Here is a 24,399-nt window from a genome sequence, read left to right as displayed (position 1 = left end):
GCCAAGTAGTTTGCGTGTTACGATAGGGAAACCTGATGGATATCAGTGCTTTAACTTTTTAAGTTGGACAGGCTATCTGGGTTTTTATTATTACTGAGATCGGCCCATCGGTGTTTCAAATCCCTCATATGTATCTTCTTAATCTGTGCCTACCCCCAAGTTAACGGAGTCCTGAAGTACGTTTCTCAGAAAAATACGTAAAGCTCTCTGGACCGTGCATGCTTGTTAAATGTACTCAAAAGTTGTCTCCTTTTGTGTGCTACAATGCACATTATACATAACACGAGGCATGTCTGTCTGGCAGTGATTATAACCTTACATTACACATGCTCTTCTAGGGTGTGTCAAAGACTTCAAAGTATTAGAACCCATAGACCGTTTGCAGAGATAACAATCAGCCAGTTATTGCTTTTAGCAAAGCAGCACAAGGGAGTCAAGCAGCACAAGGGAGTCATAAAAACTCTTAAACAGTGGTTTTAAAAAAAAATAAAAAAAAAAGAATCGTCTATGGGGAAACTGGTGTAGTTTGATAGTTGCTAACCTTAACAGAAAGCATAGGTTTCTACGGGTTTTGTATTTCATCTTTCAGGCATGCGAGATGCGTTCATAGTCTTGGAGCATTGGTAAAAATGTCAAGCTACTAGCCGTGCAAAAAAATGTCAGTTGTCCCCTCAATTCTTCACTCGTGCACAGCACACCATCTCTTGCTACTGAGTGCACATGTTGAGCCCTTGCTTGAAGTTCCAAGGAGCTAGGTTTTCAGAATTCCAGTTGTTTGGGATTGTCGGAATGCAAGGGTGAGGAAGTGCCATATTCTGTGTGGGGACAGAGTGCTCTTTTTGATCTTGCCACATATGTGGCCACTCCGACTTTTCAATTATGAATCTGAAAATGCTGATTATTTTTTTATTTTCTGTTTCAGCCAGTTATCCAGGGGAGACCCCCCATACTCCCATATATATATATATATTGCATTACCCTAATCCACCCCTCACATATAATTGTGGCAACATCTGCAAAAAAAGACAGACATTTTCGGATTGTGCATTTTTGGGGTCCCAGTGATTGTATGATCGATCCCCTTAATTCAAGATCTGGGCTTCTAGTGGAGTGTCCGCTACAGCTGCAACAATAACCTGGTGTTGATGTAATATTGCCTTTGTATCATGCATTTGTTCTTGTGAATAAAACCTCTTTGCTTAGTAACTTTTATCTTATATATTTGTGGCTGAATATTAACTGTACAATTCTGCCCATGGATTGTGGCTTCACTACTGCAATCGGTTCCGTAGATGGTGCTTTATGAGGTTAAACAGGCCAGTCTTATCAGTTTCCTAGGTAGAAGTATTTGAGAACTTCAATTAAGTGGCAAAAATAGGGCCCCCTCAATTCTGAGCAAGGTAGTTGGAGGTTAAAATAGACATTTACTAGATATTGTTAGCCTCCTGGCTCCAATATTAGGGCGTCCAGTCCCAATCTCTGCACTGAGTCCTAAGTTTGATACTCTGGCATTATGTAGGACTGCTCACTATTAGTTCTCTGCACATTTTGGGAATCCTGTATAGTGATTATATATCATTTTATGACTAGTTTATGAATAAACTATTTCTGATTCGGTCAGAGCATGTCCCCTCTACGTGGTCTCAAGCACATAGTCTCCATTTTTAAGAAAGGGGCAAGAACTGACTTTTTCAATTATAGGCCGATCTCAATCTTGGATGTGGACTCAAAGTTCTTTGCTAGGATTCTTCTCTCGCATCTTGAATCATGGGCAACTTCGCCAGGCAGAGTCGAAAAATGACAAATGGGCTTTGGATGTAATGTGGCTACATGACTTAATGGTTTATTGATCAAATGTATTCAACCTTTTGTGTGGAGGAAGGGTAGTACCCCTGTCTACTTGGCTTCTGTATATCTCAAAGCAGCTTTTGACTCTGTTGACTAACCTTTTATGGCAAAAACGTGACAAGTAGGGCATGCCTTGGGGTTTATTAAGGTTGATAATTGGCTTACATGATCATTCCACCATGCAAGTTCATGTAAACCATCATGGGTTAATGATACGATCTATCCCCACCTCAAGGGGAGTCGGTCAGGGTTGTGTCCTGGCCACCTCTTTATTTATTTTAAATGTTTTACTTAACAAATATATGGCTGATTCGGCCTAAAGCCTTTTGTTATGCCAAAACCATATAAATTAAGACATTTATGGTTGGCCTATGATGATGAATTTTGTCATGCTTGATTGTATACCAATAGGCCTCCAACGTTTGCTGGAAGGCGTCGCCACTTTTATGGATGCTCATTCACTTATTATTAACTCAGCCAAGACAAAAATCATGCAGTTGTCCAATCTTAAAAAGAAGGCAGCTTTCACCTGGAAAATCCAGTGACCCTAGTTGACTCTCTCCTATATCTTGGCTTCTTTATAACTTCTAAAAGCAATAAAACAGCAATCTGCTCTTGTTTGCAATCAAAAATTATCGCTTTATTTAATCAGCTATGTAGAGTTGACTCATGGTATGGTAGGTATTCCCTTATTCCTAGCATACGTTTCTTTGAAGGGAAAATTGTTCCAAAGCTCCTATACAGAATTTAAGTTTACGATCTATCCATAATTATGTATCAACTCTTGAAGCCTTGATTTGGAGGAAAGTTCAGCGAGTCCCTGGCTCAATTCCACTAAATTTCAATACAATATGAATTGGATACTGTCTTTAAAAGCAATATCTTTCATGTATATAGGAACATTCTGCTACCTAGTGAACACGCTCTGTTTGAGGATCTTAGTGAAATTTGCCTGGAAAATGGGTCCAGTGCTGTACAGGAAATCGAGGTATTTTGCTCTGCTTTCATTGCAGAATGTGATTGTAACGAGGATGATCTGCTTGTTAATCCGACTAAGGTCAAATATGCTTTATATGATCCTGACTGGGTTCAAACAGTGGATGGATTCCATCAATATTGCTCGTTGCGTCATCTTCAGGGCGATCACAAGAAGAGGGGTAATTTAGCCCCCTTCTGTCGATCTACCCTGATATGTGTACCTGCCGTCTTTTTCTTAGGTTTCTTTGGAATTTACTGCATACCAAAGAAATCTTGGTACGGTATGGAGTGGAATCGGTGGATCTTGACTTCTATAGGTTCTGCAACGATAAAGCACCAAGAAATTATTACCCATCTATTAACCTGTTGTGCAGCTGTTCGTGGCTTGAGATGAAATTGCTTTAAGATGTTTGCTCATGGTGTTTATTGGTGGAATTGCTGAGGCTATGTGGAAGTATTGCCTGGCTTAGTCTACCACTTCTATGGTTGTCGCTGTTACAACATTTGTCAAAGCAATAAACTACGTCTACATCAACCGACAAGAGCACTGAGATCAAGCACCGGCATCCGCCTGGAACCAAAACCCTATAACAGAAGAAAACTTTGAGGATCCTCTTTCTCTCACCAGGCACCGAAAACCTGGAATGACCTACCTAAGAATATACGGAACACAACAAACCACCTAGCATTCAGGAAACTCCTCAAATCATGGCTCTTCACAGCGTAACCACAACAGCGACGCACTAAAATGCCCGCCCCATTAAAACAACGAAAACACCAACCTCGACCACTCTCAAATGGACAAACACTGAACCCAAAGAACCAACCACACGACATCCCATAAGATATCATGGGAAATAGCCACAAAAGGAGACCCCTAGAGACTGATCAAATACCCAGACGAAAGCCCCAAATGACCCACCCGCCCCCCTAATCGTACCATATCCAAACCGGCTGACGCACTTAGAAAGTCTGAGAGGAGTCCGCTACACAAGCCCAGCACCCAAGAAGAATAGACACCCAACCCACATCTACCTACCTTCAGCATCAGAACACCAACAGAAATTGTTAGAATAGAACGACAAGGACCAATCGGAACACTTACAAAGCGCGTTAAAACAGCACAGGGAGTGCCCCACTCAAGCTAAACCCTGCCAGGCGTAGCCTTTTGCCCACCCCGATGAAACGGGGAGGATTGGCGAGATCGACACTCGGACAGACTTGGGAACTTCTGTTCCGAGTAACAAAAAACTCAGCTTTTCTGCAGACTGATCTCACACGACCATCTCTCGCACAACATCCCGCACGCACTTCACAACACCGCAACAACACATAAGCAACACCAACAGCACACGAGGACTGACAACGATCCAATACTCGCACTGAAGCTCAGCACCCGGTGTATACCGAGTTGAAGCTGCCAACAGAACACCACTGCTCTCACTATCCTACTCGCGCTTTACCTACTAACCTCAACCCATCTTCTCATTTGCAGATCCGCCAGAGCGCCTGGCGACCAACTCCATTAGTGACGGTGCACGGTACAAATACATTTAACAATGAATATTTACCACGACTCCCATAGTTACTGATTTTGAAATTTTTAGCTTCTTAATTTGTGAATTATAAGTTTTTTTGTTTTTTCTTTTTACGTATCAAAAATGTGTATGAAATAGTAAAATATTTTCACGTTTTAAAGGTACATTTTATTTTTTAACCAATAAAACAAAAAAAATATGCCCTTGCACATGTGTCAAACAAGTGGTACAGGCGATCACACTCCTTTGTATCTCCTCACAACCTTCTTAAAATGGAGTTGGACCAGTGCTCCTGAAAGCATGCAACAGGTCCGCAAGCAATGTCAGCTGAGGGTTATGGGAGATTTGATGCTTTTAGCTCCTTCTCCCCAGCCCCCACCCTAAACTAAACCGCAAAAGCATTAACTCTTGTCAACAGAGATGAGAACCAAATACCCCTTGCCACTGGACCAAGAATCTTGAACTGAAAGGTTCCTTACGTCTCTTTTGTTAAAAAAATATATATATATTTAAAGCAAAAAACGAACCGCGAAGCAGCGGGTCACAGCGGCACTCCTCCATCCAGTGTTCCTCCAAACAAAGTACCTTAGTAAAGGAAACATAAAAAATGAAGGTTCAAAAGAGGTCACCATCCAAAATTCATGGGAGCTTATCGTCTGACAGGTGGAACATTGCAAGAATGAGTGCATGCCATGCTTCAATGTTTTCGGAAAGCTTTCGCCCCCATCTCCCAGGGCCCTATATCAGGCCGTTTGTTAAGATGGATTTCTGAACTCGGACCTGGTGGGCAGAGGTTCAGAGGGCCAGCCTAATTTCTTGGAACAGGGTAACCTTCTGAAGCCAGACCAATCAAGGTACCATTGGCGGTGGTCAAGATTAGGTCTCAGGAGGGGTGAGGGTGATCGAAAGCCCCCGATAAGCACACACAGCAAATGACACTACAAATGACTCTGTCATGTGTACATATCAATAATACATATACATTTATTAAAGGCTTTTTAAATCGTACACAAAGCAAATCTCAGCAGTAATAACTAAACCAACACCACACTACTATTAAACATATATACAGTCACCAATGACCTAAACCAGGGGTGCACAACTGATTTTGACAGAGGGCCGAAAGTACCTTTCATGAGGGCTATAGTGGGCTGAAAAGCAAATGTGGGTGGGGCAGTAGGCAGTGCGTGGCAGGAGGCTTTTTCAACCCCCAATTTGTATTAAACACATGGAAAAAGAATGTTTTTTTGAGGGCTAACGATTTTTATTTGCATTTCAAACTTACATTTTGTACTACACATTTTCCATTGTTATAATGTATTTCTATTTAGTTATTGTATATCGTCTGTTTAATTAAATGATATATATTTTATTGACCCTTGCTTGGAAATTCTGTTATTTTGGACTGCTATAGTTTGCTGTTTGGGTTGCCCAAGAGGAGTATGGCCTTCGTTGAGTCAGGTTTCCTCAAAAAGCAAAGGATGTACATCTCCTAACTGTGCCTGTTTTAGCTTTATTATTGGGTTCACTCTTGGAGTGCAACACTATGCCCCATGGCCCCCTCAACCCCCAATCAAACACTATGCCCCACAGCTCCCTCAACCCCCAACCAAATACTATGCCCCACGGCCCCCTCACCCCCAACCAAACACTATGCCCCATGGCCACCTCACCCCCAACCAAACACTATGCCACATGGCTCCCTCACCCCCAACCAAACACTATGGCAGTTGGAAAAAGAAACCTTTTTGGAGGTGTACTGTTTTATTTGTATTTAAAGCTTACATTTTGTACTATACATTTCCCCAAATCATACATGATGAAACAGTGAACCAGACATACTTGATCAGTGAGAAACATTGCAGCGTTTCTCAGCTGTCAGTTTCTGGATCTCGGGCTCCAGTGATGTTGTTCCTACTCTCAGGATAGCATGGAGATGTTGGTCAGTTAGTCTTGTCCTTAGGCTGGATTTATGTAGTTTCATTTGTGAAAAAACTTGCTCACAAATGTACTGCTAAACATAGATACCATCTTTAATGCTTCCTGTGACAGATTGGGGAATTGAGCAGTGTCCAGAGACTGATAGGAGACTAATAAAGGCATCTCTCTGTGCTTATTTTTGAGGGCACTACAGCACTGAAGTTCAATCAGTTCCAGTTGCAGTTCAGGTTGCACACTGTCAACATCAGCTGAGAAAGGGTCTGCAAAAAGTTTAAAAGAGGCTTGCTGGGATTTGAATTGGGAGAAACGATTCTCAAAAACATTTAGCAGTTCCTTCAGGACCTTCACATGCCGATACCATCCTACATACTTGTCATGGGGGGAAAACCTCTGCACATGCAGGGTACCAGCATCCCTTTCTCCAGTTGGGCTGTCAGAAGCCTTAACTTTATTTCAAAGGCACAAACTGTCTCAAACAGATCCGATATGAGATTTTGGCTTCCTTGCAACTTTAAATTTAAATCATTGAAATGGCCTGTCAGGTCAGTCAGAAAAGCAAAGTCAGCTACCCCGTCAATATCTTGCATGACAGAAGTGTCCATTCCCTTTTCATCAAGGAATGCTTTTATTTTGTGCCGTAAAGCAAAGAATCGCTTCAGCACATTGCCACGACTAAGCCATCGAACATGGGTGTGATATTGGACATCACCATAATCCGCCTTTACCTCTTCTAAAAACACCTGAAACAATCTGTGATTTAAAGAGCATGCACAGACAAAATTACCCATTTTCACAACAAAGTCCATCACTTCAGTGAATTTCTAATGTTTTGCACATAATGCCTCCTCGTGGATGATGCAGTGATACATTTTTAAATGGACAGCCTTCTCGCCCAAGTACCTTTTCAAGCAGCCAATAAACCCATTTTGCTCCCCAACCATGGCTGGCGCCCCATCAGTCGTCACGCCTACCAAAGCATCCCATGGCAAATTTAAATCATCAATGACTTTTTGAAAAGCATTAAAAATGTCAGCACCAGTAGTCCTGCCATGCAAAGATACCAGAGAAGCCAGTTCCTGAAATACTTTGCATTGATTATCGACCCCCCCGAATGAAAATTAAGAGTTGGGCTGTGTCACTTGCATCTGTGCTCTCATCAAGGGCAGCTGAAAAGAACTTGACATCCTTACACCGCATTTTCAGTTGGCTGTAACAATTGTCAGCCATGTCTACAAAACGCTGCTGGATACTCATACGTGAAAGGGGAACATTTGTAGAAGCATCTTTTTTTTCTTTACACACTGCCTCGCAAATCTCCATCAGGCAGTCTTTAACGAAATCCCCATCTGTGAAAGGACGTGCTGACCTTGCAATAAGCTGTGCAACCGTATAACTCGCAGAGGTGGCACATAAAGATTCTTTTTTTTTCTGGGCAAAAACACCCTGTTGCTTAGTCAGCTGGTGAGCTAAAAACACAGCTTTCTTAATTCTCGCTTTCCCCTGCAAATCCTTATATTGTGAATGTTTTGTTTCACAATGCCGGCGGATATTATATTCCTTGGGGACTGCTATGCGTTCGAGACAAATGAGACACGAGTACACATTAGGTTTGGACTCGATGAAAAAAAACTTCTCTGTCCACTCATCCTTAAAGGTCATTTTTTTTTTTTTTTTACTGCACTGAACATTGGCAGGGACATCTTTGGATAAAGATACGAACTCCACTGTTATGCTCCCACTACGACGGTCCAAGTCTAGAGTATATACAAATTATATACTTTTTTGAGAAGCCTAGAAGCGACAAAAGAACAAGATCAGATAAAGAACATAGCCTTTCCAGCATACTTTTTCATGCACTTATTGATGGATACTTTCAGGAATAGAGGGCTGCATACCATACAAAACTGCTATGTTTGAGATTAAGGTGGAAATTGAGGACATTCTTTAAAAAAAAAAAACATTTCAAAGCACAGGTTGTTGCCAAATTATGAGCTTTTGAAAGGAATTATCACAGGATGACCAATTACTTTAGTGAACATACAAAGAAACTGATATCAGTTTCTTCCTGGCCAGGGCAAAACTGACAGGAGCTCTATCATATTGCGCCAGAGAAATAGGTTCTTCTGGGAGTACTACCAGTTTGAATATTGCAAGCCATGTCCTTCCACAAAATCTGGATCAAATAACTCAAAACTGTCCACTTGAATGTATGATTCATAGTATGCAGCAAGTGTCCTTTTGCAGTTAAGCTTGCCCTCAAAGAGCAATTACCTTCTCTAATCAATTTCATTGTGCATCTATCCCCCTGAACAATGCTTGATGGGGTTGTAGAAAGGTAACAATTACCCACACTCAATGGGTCTCAAACGCTTGATCGAGGTTTAGTTGCAAAATTACAGGAGCAGACGTCATCCAGGACCATACTAGAAAAGGCTACAGCCGGTTTTGAAAGCTTTAGGAATGTACAAATAAACCACACCCACTGCTGACCCTTGACACTCTGGCCCCCAACATCTCTAATGATATATGATAGTTTATTTATATAGCGCCTATACACAATGCGTTTCAAAGCGCTTCTCGACAAGGGAGGGAACAAGGAAAAATACAAAACATTCTTACCGGCCATGAACAAGAATGCGAAATTAACTATCGTACTCGGCCTAGTGACATTTCAGATAGTGCTAAGACACAGATAGGAAGGAAATGGGAACAGACAGGCGACTACCGTCCTAGGCCTGACAACATTTCTGGTAGAGCCGGAGAATTACACAAGGTGAGGGAGAGGGGAGGAGAAAGGAGGGAGAGGAACAAAACAAGCTATTATTGTACTAGGCCTGACGACATTTCAGATAGTGCTGGAGAGGGAGAAGGGATAGTAAATGGGGGTGGGGGGCACACATTTGTTACTATCATACTAGGTCCAGGGACAATTCTGGACCTATGAGTATGATCTTTAGGGGACTGCAGCTAATGGCAAAGAGCATCACTAAATGAGCCGTCACTATCGGACATTTACAGGGTGTTTGAGTTAGACCTGTAGACAGACACCCACCAATCATTTCTCCCCAGCTAACATTCCAATGGAACCTAGGCAATGTGGAGTGGCAGGGTAGAAATGTTTGGCTTCCATTTGACTTTGCCAGCACCCATCACACAACCAAGTGGGACATCATTGGGATTCATGTACTGATGCAGAAATCTTCAGCCTTCAGGACCCTGAATCCGGAACACCCCAATGGCATCAAATTCCATCAACATGCACATGCAACAATGGGTGGTTATTGAATGAATGTTTTACTTAAGCAATAGAACCCGAGCATCGGGGGGGCATTACCGTCCCAGGTAATGCCCCGGGGCCCATAGGTAAGGACCCGAGTGAAGCGAGGGCCTTACCGAAGGCCCCGGGGTATTACCTGGGACGGTAATGCCCCCGACGCGAGGTTTCTATTGCTATTAGTACCCCGGCCTGCCAAAGTTGCGTGACCGAGGCACTAAAAGCTTTTTTTTTTGTCCCGAAACGCTGCGGCGTTTCGGGAGAAGAAAAAAGAAAAAGAAAATGGCCACCGCCATTTCCCTTTCCATGGCAGCCATCGCGAGCAGACTCAGCGCGTCCGCTCCCGAAAAAGGATAAAAAGAAGGTAAGTGGGGTTGGGAGGGCGGGAGTGGGACAGGAAAAATAAAAAAAAATGTTTAAAGTGCCTGTGTCCCCAGCAGGGGACGAGGGAAGCCTACAGCCGTGTGGAGGCGCGGAGCGGGGATGGCCCCGCTCCGAGTCTCCACACGGCTGAAGGCTTCCCTCCCCCGCTGGGGACGTAGGACCAAGAAGGTAAGTTGGGGGGGGGGGGGGGTGGGTGGTTCGGGAGGGAAGGGATTTAAAAAAAAAAAAAAAAAAAAAATTATAATAATAAATAAAAAGACTTACCCGAGTCCCCGTTGGGGGGCGAAGGCAGCCTCTCGGCCACGGGGAGGCTCCGAGCGGGGATGGCCCCGCTTCGAGCCTCCTCATTGGCTGAGGGGCTGCCATGCCCCCTGCCGGGGACAAAGGCCGTGGAATCCCGACGGAGGGATTCCCAGCCGGGTAGGGACCTGGCGAGAGCCAATCAGAATGCTTGTTGCATTCTGCTTCGCTTTCGCCGGGTTACTAATATGTTATATACTGCTATTGATAAGTGCCATCCCTAATAATGCAGACTTTTCCAGATGCATTGGTTAGCTTCTGACTTGTGTTGGCCTCTAAGCCCAAATCTCGAAATTCTAAAGATCAAATGAGCATGGCACCGGAACTTGCTTTGTGCCCACGAGAGAGTTTGGTAGCACAGGAATTTGGCCTGCTCCACTTTTGATAGACATCTATTGCAAATAAAGTAGTCTCTCTTGTGAATACAGTTCCTCTTCAATTGGTTTTGTTTGCTTTGTATGAAGAGATGCGCCCATCCCCCATTCAGACTTGAACCCTCCACCCCCAACTCAGCACACAAACTCTCAAGCATGCACCCATACAGACCCGAACCCCACTCCCCCCCCGCCCCCAAAATCAGCACACTCTCAAACATGCACCCATACGGACCCGAACCCCCCATCCCCCAAATCAGCACACTCTCAAACATGCACCCATACAGACCCGAACACACCACCCCAAATCAGCACATTCTCAAACATGCACCCATACAGACCCGAACCCCCATCCCCCAAATCAGCACACAAACTCTCAAGCATGCACCCATACAGACCCGAACCCCACTCCCCCCCCAAATCAGCACACTCTCAAACATGCACCCATACGGACCCGAACCCCTCCACCCCCCAACATGGCACACAAACTCTCAAGCATGCACCAATACAGACCAAAACCCCCAAATCAGCATACAAACTAGCAAGCATGCACACATACAGACCCTGCATCTCAGTATACACTGCACTTACACTCCAAAACAAACATTCATGCACATCCGACACCCCCCACCCCCGCATCTCAACATACACAAAACAAACATTCATGCACATCCGACACCCCCGGACCCCCGCATCTCAACATACACAACACAAACAACATTCAAAAACAAACATTCATGCACATCCAACCCCCCCCTTCACCCCTGCATCTCAACATACACAAAACAAACATACAGCAGAACAGACCAGACACACAAACACACAGTCCACTTACCGGAGGCGTGCTGGAAGGCAGGTAGCTGGAACGCTGGCGAGGTAACTGGACACTAGAGTCGTACTACGACTGGCTTGGCAAGGCTGAAATGCCTTCCGGCATCCAGCCTCATGAACCACGCCAGCTGTAGTGCTGGCACTCCATTGGTGCAGCACACACGCACTACGTGGCTCGTAGGAGCAACGTGGTGTGTGTGTGCTGAGCCAATGAGGGCCAGTGTTTTGTCCGGCCCGGAAGACCAGACTTTCCCAATGGAGGGCGGCCGATGCGGCTTGCGGGCCGCCCTCCATTAGGAAAGTCTAAATGAATAATGTTTTAAAAGTTATCTGTTCCTGGATGTGCAACCAATGAGCTTCCCTTCTAGCTTTGGAGATGTTCTTGTTTTAGTGATAATAAGGGCTGCTCTCAGGGTGTTATTTTGTCTAACTTGCAATTTTTTATTTCCAGCGGAGATGCCTGTAAATGGGACGTTGCAATAGTCTAGCATAGAGCCAATGATGGCCCGGGCAATGGTGAGGCAATTGTTTTTTGTGAGGCAGTGTCTGGCTGTATTTAGAACTTTGGTAGCATAAGCTGCTGAGGCTGCAATGGCACTAACTTGTCTGGCCAAGGTGAGTGAGGCGTCAAGGTAGACTCTGAGTGTCTTTACTGTAGTTGAGCCTGGAATCGCACACTGGTCGATCTGGAAGGAGGTGTATTGGGTGTTAAGTGACTTGTGGGCATTGAGTGTACCGACAATTAGGCTTTCTGTCTTGTTGCTGTTTAGGTAGAGGTGATTTGCTGCCATCCAAGCCTGAAGAGTATAATAAATGTTGTTGAGTGTATTGGAGTCCTCTGTGTAATTAGCTGAGAGTGGGATCAGGATTTGTGTGTCATCGTCATAGTTGGTGTAGGCTATGCAGAGAGAGTCTAAGATGCTGAAGAGAGGCCTAGTGAAGATATTGTAGAGGGTGGGGGTGATGCAGGACCCTTGTGGAACACGACAGGTGATGGAAGGGGCGGGGGGGAAGGTGAGGCATTGGCCGTGTCTGAGAAGACTCGACTCTGCTTTCCAGGAAGGAGGCAATCCAGCCAAAAGCATGTGGGGAGAAGTTGGCGTGGGTTTTAAGGTGTTGGCAGAGGATTGGATAGTTCCCCAAGTCGAACCATGTGGATACATCTGTGGTGTTCAATTCTTCTATCACTATTTTGAATGCTACTGTGCCAATTGCTACCCCATGTGTGTCCACCACCACTAAAAATGAGCCCCCCAGTGTAAAATCTGTGATGTGCAATTCTTCTACCACTATTTTGAATGCTACTGTGCCAATTGCTACACCATGTGTGTCCTCCACCACTAAAAATGAGCCCCCCAGTGTAAAATCTGTGATGTGCAATTCTTCTACCACTATTTTGAATGCTACTGTGCCAATTGCTACTCCATGTGTGTCCTCCACCACTAAAAATGAGCCCCCCAGTGTAAAATCTGTGATGTGCAATTCTTCTACCACTATTTTGAATGCTACTGTGCCAATTGCTACTCCATGTGTGTCCACCACCACTGAAAATGTGCCCCCCAATGCAAAATCTGTGTTAGGCAAATCTTCTACCACCATTTTGAATGCTACTGTGCCAATTGCTACTCCGTGTGTGCCCACCACCACTGAAAATGTGCCCCCCAATGCAAAATCTGTGTTAGGAAAATCTTCTACCACCATTTTGAATGCTACTGTGGCAATTGCTATTCCATGTGTGTCCACCACCTCTCCCTCGCTCCCCTCTCCCCCCACTCTAGCTGTTACCCAACCCCATCTCAAATGCGCCATGATCAATGCCAGGTCACGCTCTGGACATCCATGACCTCATAATCTCTTGATCTTGATCTGCTCATGATCTCAGAAACCTGGCTACATGAAGCCTCTGGTCCTGCACTCTCCCTTGCACTACCTCCGGCCTACTCCATCACGAGACAAGATCGCCTCTCTAAAGGTGGAGGTGTAGCAATCATTGCCAGAGATTCTCTCTCCATTAGAAAGATGGGAAATCCCTGGACAACAACAGTGACTACATCCAAGTCAAAATCAACCTTTCTCCCCACTGTACCATTGCTGCTCACATTGTCTATCGCCCTCCAGGCCCAATAGGCGACTTTCAAGCCTCTCTCATCCACCTCCTTTCAGACAACCTTAAAAAGAACTCTAAAGCCGTTCTCCTTGGGGACGTCAACTTAGGCCTCCTTGACTGCAAAGACTCAGCAGCTAAATCCCTTGACTCAGCCCTCCAGGCACTAGGCTACAAAAACACCATCTTCAGCCCTACCCACACCCAGGGACAAACTCTCGACTGGATTGCACAGCACAACTATCCACTCACCATCACTGGTAACACGCCCATCCCGTGGTCTGACCACCATATCATCACCTTCAGCATCCCCACCACCAACCCCTCAACCCCGGCACCCCAACCCTTGCCACCCTGCCTCGCAAGAAGCTCCCGTCAGCTCACGAAGGAAAGGCTACTGCCTTTCCTCCAAGGCCCAGCCTTCAGACCTCCTTTCTCCACAGACCCAGAAATACTTGCAACAGCATATGACAGTGCCATCAAAGGAGCCATCAACTCCATTGCCCCACTGAAACCTCGCAAATCCAAACCCACCACCCACTCCAACTCCTGGTTCACCCCAGACCCTCTCACACTCTGCAACGAGAAAAAGGTTGCACTCACACAATGGCAAACATACCACTCGGACAAAGATAAGATGATCTTCAAAGCCCTCTCTATCAAATACAAAAACGCAATCACCCAAGCAAAGGCTAAATCCTTCGAATCCAGAATCTCGGAGGCCCAATCTAGCACTAAAGAAATCTTTGCTATCTTCAGGGAGCTAGAGATGCCCACTCCCGCCCCCTAGAATTTCACCAAAGACAAAGACTGGTGCGACGAAATACAAACTGCCATGCAAGCCAAACTTAACCTCCTCCAAAAGAAAATATTAGCCACTAAAGCCATGCCTAACGCACACATCCCTGTCCCCCCGCCAGCATCCGACCCCCCCCCCCCAACCTTTCTCTTTCAAACCCATACAGCAAAAAGACATCATCAACATAATGAGGAATATCAAACCCTCTAACTGTAAAGGTGATGCATGCCCAGCTACCCCTCATCAAGGACTGCACTGAAGCACTAGCTCCTTTCCTGACAGCCTTTGTCAATGCTTCCTTTGCCACGGGGAAAGTCCCCGCCTCCCTCAAGGAAGCCTGGGTCCGCCCTCTATTAAAAGAACCAACTCTTGATCCCACCTCCCCTAACTACTATAGAGCCATCACCACTGTCCCATTCCTCCTCAAAATACTGGACAAAGCAGCCTATCTGCAGGTTCAGCATTTCATTGAAGAGAATAAAATCTTAGGTCTCCGACAATCTGGCTTCCACCCCAAACACGGGATTGAAACCGCGCTGCTTGACTTGAAAAACCAGATGGACGACGCCAGAGACAAGGGCAAACCAGCACTTCTCCTACTTCTCGACCTATCAGCGGCCTTCGACCTCGTAGACCATGACGTCCTATGCCACCACCTCTCTGCCAACGCTAAATTCTCCCCTGAGGCCACAGCATGGATCACGTCCTTCCTACAAGACAGAACCATGCAAGTATACTCTGACTTAGCCTCCGCCTCACCCACCATCATCCTCTGTGGTGTGCCCCAAGGCTCCTGCCTCTCCCCCACTCTCTAAAACATCTTCACACGACCCCTCTTCCTCATCCTCGACGCCATGGGCATCTCCTACATCAACTACGCTGACAATACCCAGATCCTCCTCACCCTCACTGGCAACTATGACACTGACTCACTGACCCTCAACAACCTCTACAACACCATCCAAGCCTGGATGGCAGACAATGGACTATGCCTCAACTCCGACAAGACCGAACTCCTACTGGTAGGCTCCCCCGACACGCTAAAAAATCTAGACTCCCAATTCAGTCATTTCACCATTGACTCCATTAAAATACCTGTCTCCGACTCGGTCAAAACTCTTTGTGTCTATTTGGATTCCAACATCTCCATGGACAGACAAGTCAACGCAATAGCCTCCTCAGCTGCGTATCACGCCAAACTGATCAACGCAGTCAGACCCTTCCTCTCCAAAGAGAATTGCACAAACATAGCCAGAGTAATCACTGGCTCCAGGCTAGATTACTGCAATGTACTCTCCCTAGGAACTTCCAACAAAAACCTGGAAAGGCTACAAATCATACAGAACAAGGCCCTCCGCGCTGCCCAAGGTATCACGAAAAGAGAACACATCTCTGAGGCCAGAAAACTAGCCCACTGGCTACCAATAAGGGAAAGAATCATCTACAAAGCTCTGACGCTGACCCACAAGTGCACCCACCTCACCGCCCCGGTCTACCTCTCACAAAGAATCCACCCCGTCTCCTCCACAAGGCCAACCAGGTCACCATATACCAACATGCTCTGTGTGCCACTAGTAAAAAGAGCCAGAGCTGGAGGATCCAGCTTCCCTTATCTCGCACCATCACACTGGAATGCCCTACCTCCAACAATCCGAAGTGAGCCCTCCCTCATTGCCTTCCGGAAAGCTATGAAAACCATCCTCTTCACATAAGGTCTCTTGCAGCACCATGTTTGCCAATAAACTGTCTGTAATGGAATAACCAAAGATGCATGAGCTGTAATGACTAATCTGTTTGTAGCAATCCTAATGTGCCAACGACTGCTACCAATCCTGTACCCCCTGTAACTAAGTTCCTGCAAGTAACAGCACACAATGCCCCTGGGCTCTCTGCGCGCTATATAAATATAAATAAATAAAATAAATCTAGGAGGAGGAGCAAGGTACAGTTTTCTCTATCTCTAATCTCAAGTTGATTTTTGAGATCCAGAAGGGCAGATTCCATTACATGTCCTGGGTGGAAACCGGATTGGCGCATCCCTAGGATTTGATTATCCTCCGTGAACTGCTGAACCTGTAGGTAAGCTGCATGGTCTATAATTTTGAGTAGGAATGGGACTGTTATTGGCCTGTAGGTGGATGCAATAGGGGTGTGTTGTGTGTGTGTGTGTGTGTGATACAGGCTTCTTTAAGGCTGGCTGGGACGGTACTTTTGGAGGATGAGGCGTTGATGAAGGCAATGATGACTGGGGCTAGCACGTCAGCACAGTATTTAATGAGGGATGCAGGGCAAATATTGCCTTTGCGTTTAGAGGGTTTCAAGCTCTGAATTGGCTTCAAGACTTCACTTTCGGCAAGGTCTCTGAAGGTGAATTGATCGGTGGAAGGAGTTGGTGGGGAGGAGTCCAGTTGAGGTTGGTAGCTGCTGGGTCATTCTTGAATGTGGCTTGCTGCGCGAGAATTTTTTGATTTGGGGTGTCGATTTTTTCCTAAGAGAGCTGCTTGGATGTCAGAGCACCATGATGCATCTTTGGTGACGTGGAGGGTGAAGTGGGGGATTCTAAGTCCCTGAATATGGTGAAGATTTCTTTGGTATTGGAGGAAGCGGTGTAAATTCTTGTATTAAAGAAGTTGGATTTAGCAACGATAGTGGCTGCCTTGTATTCTTTAGACATTTTGTTAAACTCATTTTTCCGAGAACGGGAAAGGCCCTTCAACTGGGAGAGCTGGGCTTGACGTGTCGGAGTGCAGAGTTCCATGAGGTCCGGTGTGAACCAGGAGTTTAAGTGTCTGTCTTGGATTTGTGAGGGGCTAGAGGTACTAGGATATTCACTGCTTTGGAGAGGATTGAGGTGTATAATGCCACCAGTGTGTCGCGGTTGGGTGCGAACAGGGGCTGGAGCTCTGGGGCATTAAGCAAGGAAAGTATGTGGCCTCTAGTGAGCTTGCATCAACTGTGTGTTACCGCAGAAGGTAGAGGGTTAGAAGTCATTTTGAATTTGGCAGTCTGCGGGATAGAGAAGATGTTATGGTCAGACCAAATACAGGGAGTGATGGCACTGGTGGTGATCTAACAGTTGTGGACAGCAATCCAGTCTAGTATACGTCCTTTTAGAATGTGTGGGATATGTAATGTGTTGACAGAATCCTAGTGTGTTGAGGGCGTCGGATATTGTGAGGATGCCTGTGGGTCGTTTGGGTCATGGAGGCCAGGGTTGAGGTCACCTAGTAGGATCATTTGAGAGGAGGCTTCATGGTTGTCCTGTAGAATGTGAAGTAGATTTTGTTCGAACATTTGGCGGGGGGGGTCAGGTGGGCGGTAGAGGAGGTGAATGGTGATAGTGAATGTTGGTGAGGAGGGATTCTCTGGCCGCTACCTCTGGCAGTGGCTCTGTCATTCCGGAAGATTGTGTTTCCTGGAGGTATAGCTAGGGATAGTGCCGGGCCACAAGCCTTGTGAAGCCAAGTCTCTGATATGGCTATGGCGTCAAGGTTGTGTTTGGAGATAAGGTAGTTGTCAAATGCTCGTTCTCTGCCCGCACATGCATTAATGAGGGCGCAGTTCAAAAGGGGCTGGTTGGAAGTGTTTGTGACAGGCAGACATTTGGCAAGTTTGAGGTGAGATCGTATATTGTGCATTTGGGGGGCCGAATGCTGGTTGAATGACGTAGCTGTTGTGTGGTGATACCTTGTTTTTAATCATGGTATAAGGAAGGGAAGGCTTTATATTGACAGTGAGGGAGGCAGTGGTGGTGTCTTGGTGAGGGGGTAGTTCCTTCCTGAGTCTTAAGCGTAGTCTTGGGGTAATGAGGGGGGCAGGTGCAGGGCTGTGTAGATTGTGCTGCACAGTGTGGAGAGAGAGCAAATTGGCATGGACGAGGGGTGGTAATGTAGTGGTTGTGTTGGACGTGCGGGAGTGGGACTATGTGCGCAGGCACAGGCTGGCATTTCTGATGGTCAGAGGTTGGGGTGATGTGGTGGGGGTGCCACAGAAGTGAGAGCTCAGTTTCTTGCTCCTTAATAGGGTCAGGAGATGAGTAGGGGAGGATAGAATGTGTATCTGGGGCCGGACAAGGGTTGTGGCTGCTTCTAGCCTGCAAGTGGTGGGGGGAGGGTAGTGGTGGAATACAAGCTGTTGCTGTTGGGTTTGCGTAACGAGGAGTGCAAATACTGTGAACGGCTTACCGTAGGAGGTTTGCTGGTAGTGCAAGGATCCGATGTTGGCATCTTAGCGCTAGTGCGCTTGAGGTTGAAATTGAAAGAGGTGGCATGTTTGGCAGCAGAAGTATTTGTGCTACGAGAGCTTTGCGGGAAGGGAGCAGGCAACTTACTTGATGGAAACATGATCCAGCAAATAAAGCCCTCTCCTATCCCGAAACCCTTCGGTACGGTGCACATCCATTCCTAATAAACTGAATCAAGCGCTTTTAGTGACGCCACTGAATATGGTGCCTTCTGGGGGTTAGTCTGGTCAATTATGTGCTGCAAGCGGCAGAGATTCAAAGCAGTACTCCAGCCAGGTACAAAGCCTGACTGAGTTTCATGTATTAAGGAGCCAATTACTTTGTGCAGTCGGCAAGCCAGCAGTGCAGTCAGTATTTTGATGTCTTGGTTCAACATAGCCAGAGGCTGATGAGATTCACAATGTTCTGCTGACTTCCCAGGGTTTTTGGATGGGGACCACTGTGATGCTGGAAATGCAATGCAGGGACATGGCCTCCATGTCCTTGTCCTGTACTCTATTATCATGTGTGTCCTGTGTTGTTTTCTGCACAGGAGTCCACGTGGGACTCCTGGCGGTGCAGCTTTTCCTCTTTTTGGTTGTGTAGAACACAGACCCTTGGGATACCCTTATGGCACCCATGGGTGGGGGTACAACCCTGTACCCCTAGTGGATGTTTCTTGGCACCTGTGTGTGGCCCAAAGAGCAGGGTATAGGCTGGTGGCAGCTCCATGTTGAATTTGACAGGTGCTCTGAGTATCCTCCATTTTGGGATACCCAGGCCCTGACCTAGGAATCGGTGGATTCCTGGTAGGTGACAAGATGGTCCCTGTGGCCTCTTGGTTTCTATTACCCATTTTCCCAAAGTTCTGGGAAGCCCTGACTCTGTCCCTTCCCCTGACTGGCTTTTGGGTGGAAGAACCATATATGGTATTGTGGGGAAGTACAGGCCAGACTCGCTGGAGCCTTCCCAGTGACTGTATATTGTGGGTACAGCCTTGGGGAGGGACCTTGGTGAATGGAGTGAGACCAATACGCATTCCATGTTATGGGTGTCTGGTATCTGTGTGTGTGTGACGCAAAGAATGTGACAGCCCTGCCCGAAACTAACATGAATGCAGTGAGGTGTGCTGAAAGGCTGGGTACTTGCCCCAATCCACATTCCTTGTTGTGAGTGTCTGGGTGGAATTGAATGGCCTGAATGCACTGTGAGCCTGATTGGCTGCCTGCCTGCAGGAATGCCTTTCTGCCTGATTGGCTGACTTAGCTTGGCTCAGCAGTGTGAATGAGGGACAGATCTGTAGATCAGGGGACCTCTCACTTTCCAAACTGTTTTGAAGTTGAAACTTGAAGCTGCTTATCCTTGAAGCCCAGCTGAAGGTTTACTGCTGCTCACCGTTGACGGAATCCGCAAGCTGCTGTCTGTCAACGACTGATTCAAGAGGGCACCTGTTTAGGAGACCTCTGCCCGAGCTACGAGGAAACATCGTGCAGAAGCTGATCTTCATCAAGGCACCCTGGAAGTCAGTCCCAAACAGCTGTCGACCAGAGACTGGGTCCGCCGAGAAACGTGGAAGTAAAGCACCAGGACATCGAGGCCGTCGACGTCCATCACTGTCGACTGGGGTTCCGAGGATCGCCGTGACCTCGACGACCGGAGCCCCAACGCTCCACCATTGCCTAGGAAAATTTAAACCAAGGACTCCCTTGCATCACCGTCGACTGCTTTTTACGGCCAGAGAAAGTCAAGGTCGCTGACGACAAAGGAGAATCCGCTGGTGGGTTTCCCGCCACCTGAAGTCCACAGACGCCGACAAGTGAAGATCCAGCCATGGTCGAGTCCCGAGTCCTCTTTGTGGCACCGACTCAGTCATCCAGGTACACTGCACACCTCGTCTACGCAGGGCATCCACGAACGATTGTCGACGAGCACCGCGGAATTCAAAAGCTGCTGTCCCGACTACGGTGTTCACATTTTCTTCACGGCATCATGACGAAAGTGGCTCCTGCTTTAAAGGCAGTCCGCTCACGAGGAACCTGTCGACGAAACTGTTAAAATCGGCTACATTGGGATGGTGGAACATTTATGACCAGGAAACGAGACTATTTAAACATAAATGGACTGGGCTTGTTAATACACTTTATTACAGGTTGCACAGGTGTGGGGGGGGGTGAAGGGTCCTCACACAGAACTGTGTCTTAGTAGCTAAAGTACTATTCTGCCATTGTTTAACCTAACTTATCTTCCTTCCTATGCTGATACACATTACTGTTTGCTTTGTATCCCATTAGAAACTGTCAGCAGTTGGCGCATTTTAAAGAAGTCAATAACTAAGTGGGGTACCACATAGACATTGTATATATTTGCCATATTAGATTTGCCAAAGTACAAAGTGTGTTATTGATTGTTTGTATATATCTTGAACCTCATTTTTATATAAAGAACTGTTAGCACATAACATAGTGTGTGGACATTCCTTTGTGGGGGGGCTTGGGGACAACACTGTACTAAAGAACCAACCTGCATCGCCTCCTGAGAGCTTAATCCTTGATTGCTCGTCCATACTACCTTATAGAGAATCTTGGCTGAGGTGCTCTGTGCTTCTACTCTGCCATATAGAGGGCAGGAGTACAGATAACCCCCCTCCAGTCTTTACAACCACCAGCGTCTCTCGTATACTAGGCAGGAGCAAACCTTTCTCATAAGCTTCTTCATACACACACACACAATAGCAAATGGGGAGGGTACGGTTGTATGCTTTATAAAATTCTGCAGGGAGCCCATCACACCCCCAGCATCTAACCGGGTGTCAATGAAGTGATCACCCCCCACAACTCGTCTGCTGTCAAAGGCATCTCCAGGGCGGCCGCCTTTTCATCAGTGAGCCATGGCAGCTGAATCTGGGAAAGTGCAGAGCTCAACTCTTCTGGGTGCACTGGTACATCATGCTTCTACAGGCAGCTATAGAACGTGCTAAAGATATTGTTTATTGCCGCCCGAGACCACCATAGGGCGCCGCATTCAGCATACGGTAGTGTAATGTGCGCCTAGGCTGCTCAGTCCTGCATAGCCACGCCAATAACCTCACTGATTTTATTTGATCTATTGTTTGCTTGTTAGGTGCTTATACAGTAAAAATATACTGTTTCAAAGCACCCACAGTGCAGGGAGGGAAGGTGGAAAATACATTACAACACAGTATTAAGAGCCGAAGGGGAAGAGGGAGAAGGACGATCCTACTATGCCTTCTGAGTATTCAGAACGTGCAAGTGCAGAAAATAAGAGGGGGTAAGTGCTGGGGAGTCCGAGCTCAAGGGTGAGCCATGGACGAAGTGCTAGGGATGTTGAGTGCTACACGGCCTGGGCCGCGGGAGGTGTAAGTGCAAGACTCTAGGGTGTGTAGATGCAAAGTGCTGTGGATAGACAGGAACTGGGAAGAATTGGTATGGGAGGTCGAGGCCCAGAAGATGCATAAGGACCAAGGATACCAATTCAGCAACTGAGATTAGCAAAGGAGGGAAGGAGGAGGAAAAGAGGAAAGTCTTGAGGAGCTTGTGGAATTTGAGAAGATCCTGCTCAAGGCGCAGATGGGCGGGAGGAGGCTAATCCAAAGGAGGGAGCACGCAGAGGAAAGTGAGTGACCCTCTGTTTAGCAAAATGCTTTACACACAGAGTGAGTTTGTACCAGAGGAGCAACGTGGTATACAGGGTGAGTGTTTAGTGAGATAAAGTTGAAGATAGTGTGGTCCCCTGTCCCAGACAGCCTTGTGGATGATGCACAGATTAAATTAAAATCGCTCTTCATCAGTCAGGATTCGGTCCCTGGGTTTAAGGCCAAGGATAAATCTTGCTGCCCTATTCTGGGTAAGCTGAAGAGGTCGCAGACTGGAAGAAGGCAGATTCACGGAGAGGCTGTTACAATAGTCCAGTCTACAGAAGAGTCACACTGAGCCTCTGAGGGAAAGTGAGACAAGGTAGAATTCCTTTGAGAAGGAAGAGCTGATAGTTGGACTTCTTGGCAATGTCCGTAAAAGTGGTGGGGGGGCAAGGAGTAAGGCCAGAGTGAGGGGAAGGAGCGAGCAGAGGTCCCAATGGGAATTGTCTCAGTTTAACAGGCGTTGAGGCAGAGCTCATTGGAGGCGCACCAGGACTGGATGGCAGATAGGCAGTCATGGATGATGGAGAGTGCTTGAGGGTCAGCGGGGAGTCTGAAAAGGAGCTGTGTGTCATCTGCGTAACACTGGAAGTTGGAGGAGAAGGTGGAGATGAGGCGAGCAAGGTAGATGTTAGAGAGCCAGGGGGAGAGTATAGAGCCCTGGTGGACACCACAGAGGAGATGGAAGTGGGAGAGGAGAAAGGGCACAGGATGACTTGGGAAGAGCGGTTAGTGAGGAAAGAGGACAGACAATTTTTTCCCCCTCCACATGCGTACGTGCCAAATTTGTTTAGCCTCTCCCATGCCTCTGTTCTTTGGGTCCAAAACTTGAAGAGGTCTGCTCCCACCAGAGGGGTATCAAGCTTGGTAGCTTCTAAGGTGCGACTCTGGTCTTCCAGAGCCTCCAGGTCCTCTCGTAGCGATCGTCTGATACCCCTTGCGCCAGCAATTACTTTCCCCCCTAGTCACCACCTTAGAGTCTCCCACACAGTCCCCCAACTGTCAACAATGCCCATATTCGTTTCCAGGAAGGCCACCAGGAAATCCTCTAGCCGGCCCCTTAGTCGTCCAGCAGTAAATCCACGGACATTTGCCACATAGGAACAGGAGGTCTATGTCCCCTACTGCCCCAGCATGCCATCAGTGGAGAGTGGTCTGAAATGGAGCGCCCCATGAACTCTGCCAAGTGCTCGGCCCGACAAATAATCCTGGTGTACATCCCATGTGGGGCAGAGTAATAGGAATACCCACTGTTGCCGTCATGCTGTTCCCTCCAGATGTCCACCAATTCGGGCTCCGTCAAATCGGCTTTCAGGGCCCCCAGAGTTGCCAAAGACCCGACCTGTGCCTGGAACAACCTATCCAGAGCTGGACCCCTAACACAGTTAAAATCCCCACCCCAAAGGATCAAGGTGTCCCTCTTCTCGGGGCCAGTTGGCCACTCAATGGGCGGAGATGTGCCGGTATCTTATGGTTAGGGAAGTAGGAGTTCAAAATGCATATTTCCTGATGCTCCACATAGCCGTGCACCTGGCCATGCACCATCACCCACCTGCCCTCTCCGTCTGCCTCCACCTCCAGAAGGCGGAATGAGACTGCAGTATCTACCCTCACCAGTAGCCCTCTAGCAAACTTCGAATATGTAGATGTGTAGCCAGTCCCCCTCCACCTGGCAATAACCTTGTCCTGTTACTCAGGGAGCAAGTGTATTTCTTGCAATAAAGCAATGGATATCTTTTTCCTGCGTAAATAGGATTGCACCCAGTTCCTACGCAAATAGGAGCCCAAGGCCCTGACATTCCAGGTCAAAATTCGAACCTTTGCCATCTGGATGCCTCAACAACCAGTCCATCAACATCCCCCAGCACTCCCAACAAAGTTTCCACCCCTCTCTCTCCCCAAGGGCAGTGTTTGTGACAGCAAACCCTCTATATCCACTAACATGCCTATCATACAGATGTCCAACCTCCACAGCGCCCAAACCCACCTCCAGCCAGTTCCCAAAAACTGAAAGCAAGCATCTTCAAACCACAAAAAACAAACCTATTGTAACGAACAGTGTGCCCACAACAATAGTGCCAGAACAGTGCTTCACAGCAGCCAGCCGTTCGGGCGCCCCGTACCCTGGAGGCCACTCGGTGCTATATGGGT

The 24,399-nt window shown here is 46.9% G+C and overlaps 1 protein-coding gene across 6 annotated transcripts in view; it reads left to right on the top strand.

Annotated features, from left to right (window-relative positions):
- The window catches only part of CPNE1 (copine 1), a 677,094-nt gene that overhangs the window by 6,453 nt on the left and 646,242 nt on the right, over positions 1–24,399 (top strand). The gene's annotated exons all lie outside the window — the stretch shown is intronic.

Source organism: Ambystoma mexicanum, chromosome 3p, assembly GCF_040938575.1.
Source record: "Ambystoma mexicanum isolate Mex_15411 chromosome 3p, UKY_AmexF1_1, whole genome shotgun sequence".
In the NCBI taxonomy this organism is placed as follows: Eukaryota; Metazoa; Chordata; class Amphibia; order Caudata; family Ambystomatidae; genus Ambystoma; species Ambystoma mexicanum.
This window is presented reverse-complemented; position numbering and strand designations above follow the sequence as displayed.